We start from the raw sequence: 2,500 nt of genomic DNA, 5'->3' as shown, positions 1-2,500 counted from the left end.
TTGGGCCGTTTTGGCCAGTTTTTGGCCTGTTCTTGCGTCGCGCGGTGACCGTCGTGAGCGGAGCAAAATGTCAGCCATCTCAGCACCCTGGAACCCCCCGGGTGGCACAGGGCTGGATGGGGCTTTCGTATAGCAGGGACGGTGCTGCCTCTCGCTTCGCTCGCTGTCCGCCGCTCGCCGCTCGCTCGCGCAGCCAAAAATGGCCAGTTTTGGCCCGTTTTTGGGCCGTTTTGGCCAGTTTTTGGCCTGTTCTTGCGTCGCGCGGTGACCGTCGTGAGCGGAGCAAAATGTCAGCCATCTCAGCACCCTGGAACCCCCCGGGTGGCACAGGGCTGGATGGGGCTTTCGTATAGCAGGGACGGTGCTGCCTCTCGCTTCGCTCGCTGTTCGCCGCTCGCCGCTCGCTCGCGCAGCCAAAAATGGCCAGTTTTGGCCCGTTTTGGCCAGTTTTTGGCCTGTTTTTGCGTTGCGCGGTGACCATCTTGAGCGGAGCAAAATGTCAGCCATCTCAGCACCCTGGAACCCCCCGGGTGGCACAGGGCTGGATGGGGCTTTCGTATAGCAGGGACGGTGATGCCTCTCGCTTCGCTCGCTGTCCGCCGCTCGCTGCTCGCTCGCGCAGCCAAAAATGGCCAGTTTTGGCCCGTTTTTGGGCCGTTTTGGCCTGTTTTTGGGCTGTTCTTGCGTCGCGCGGTGACCGTCGTGAGCGGAGCAAAATGTCAGCCATCTCAGCACCCTGGAACCCCCCGGGTGGCACAGGGCTGGATGGGGCTTTCGTATAGCAGGGACGGTGCTGCCTCTCGCTTCGCTCGCTGTCCGCCGCTCGCCGCTCGCTCGCGCAGCCAAAAATGGCCAGTTTTGTCCCGTTTTTGGGCCGTTTTGGCCTGTTTTTGGGCTGTTCTTGCGTCGCGCGGTGACCGTCGTGAGCGGAGCAAAATGTCAGCCATCTCAGCACCCTGGAACCCCCCGGGTGGCACAGGGCTGGATGGGGCTTTCGTATAGCAGGGACGGTGCTGCCTCTCGCTTCGCTCGCTGTCCGCCGCTCGCCGCTCGCTCGCGCAGCCAAAAATGGCCAGTTTTGGCCCGTTTTTGGGCCGTTTTGGCCAGTTTTTGGCCTGTTCTTGCGTCGCGCGGTGACCGTCGTGAGCGGAGCAAAATGTCAGCCATCTCAGCACCCTGGAACCCCCCGGGTGGCACAGGGCTGGATGGGGCTTTCGTATAGCAGGGACGGTGCTGCCTCTCGCTTCGCTCGCTGTTCGCCGCTCGCCGCTCGCTCGCGCAGCCAAAAATGGCCAGTTTTGGCCCGTTTTGGCCAGTTTTTGGCCTGTTTTTGCGTTGCGCGGTGACCATCTTGAGCGGAGCAAAATGTCAGCCATCTCAGCACCCTGGAACCCCCCGGGTGGCACAGGGCTGGATGGGGCTTTCGTATAGCAGGGACGGTGATGCCTCTCGCTTCGCTCGCTGTCCGCCGCTCGCTGCTCGCTCGCGCAGCCAAAAATGGCCAGTTTTGGCCCGTTTTTGGGCCGTTTTGGCCTGTTTTTGGCCTGTTCTTGCGTCGCGCGGTGACCGTCGTGAGCGGAGCAAAATGTCAGCCATCTCAGCACCCTGGAACCCCCCGGGTGGCACAGGGCTGGATGGGGCTTTCGTATAGCAGGGACGGTGCTGCCTCTCGCTTAGCTCGCTGTCCGCCGCTCGCCGCTCGCTCGCGCAGCCAAAAATGGCCAGTTTTGTCCCGTTTTTGGGCCGTTTTGGCCTGTTTTTGGGCTGTTCTTGCGTCGCGCGGTGACCGTCGTGAGCGGAGCAAAATGTCAGCCATCTCAGCACCCTGGAACCCCCCGGGTGGCACAGGGCTGGATGGGGCTTTCGTATAGCAGGGATGGTGCTGCCTCTCGCTTCGCTCGTTGTCCGCCGCTCGCCGCTCGCTCGCGCAGCCAAAAATGGCCAGTTTTGGCCCGTTTTTGGGCCGTTTTGGCCAGTTTTTGGCCTGTTCTTGCGTCGCGCGGTGACCGTCGTGAGCGGAGCAAAATGTCAGCCATCTCAGCACCCTGGAACCCCCCGGGTGGCACAGGGCTGGATGGGGCTTTCGTATAGCAGGGACGGTGCTGCCTCTCGCTTCGCTCGCTGTCCGCCGCTCGCCGCTCGCTCGCGCAGCCAAAAATGGCCAGTTTTGGCCCGTTTTGGCCAGTTTTTGGCCTGTTTTTGCGTTGCGCGGTGACCATCTTGAGCGGAGCAAAATGTCAGCCATCTCAGCACCCTGGAACCCCCCGGGTGGCACAGGGCTGGATGGGGCTTTCGTATAGCAGGGACGGTGATGCCTCTCGCTTCGCTCGCTGTCCGCCGCTCGCTGCTCGCTCGCGCAGCCAAAAATGGCCAGTTTTGGCCCGTTTTTGGGCCGTTTTGGCCTGTTTTTGGGCTGTTCTTGCGTCGCGCGGTGACCGTCGTGAGCGGAGCAAAATGTCAGCCATCTCAGCACCCTGGAACCCCCCGGGTGGCACAGGGC

The sequence above is a fragment of the Musa acuminata genome, unplaced genomic scaffold, assembly GCF_036884655.1.
Source record: "Musa acuminata AAA Group cultivar baxijiao unplaced genomic scaffold, Cavendish_Baxijiao_AAA HiC_scaffold_822, whole genome shotgun sequence".
In the NCBI taxonomy this organism is placed as follows: Eukaryota; Viridiplantae; Streptophyta; class Magnoliopsida; order Zingiberales; family Musaceae; genus Musa; species Musa acuminata.
The sequence above is the reverse complement of the archived record's forward strand: the minus strand, read 5'-3'. Positions refer to the sequence as shown.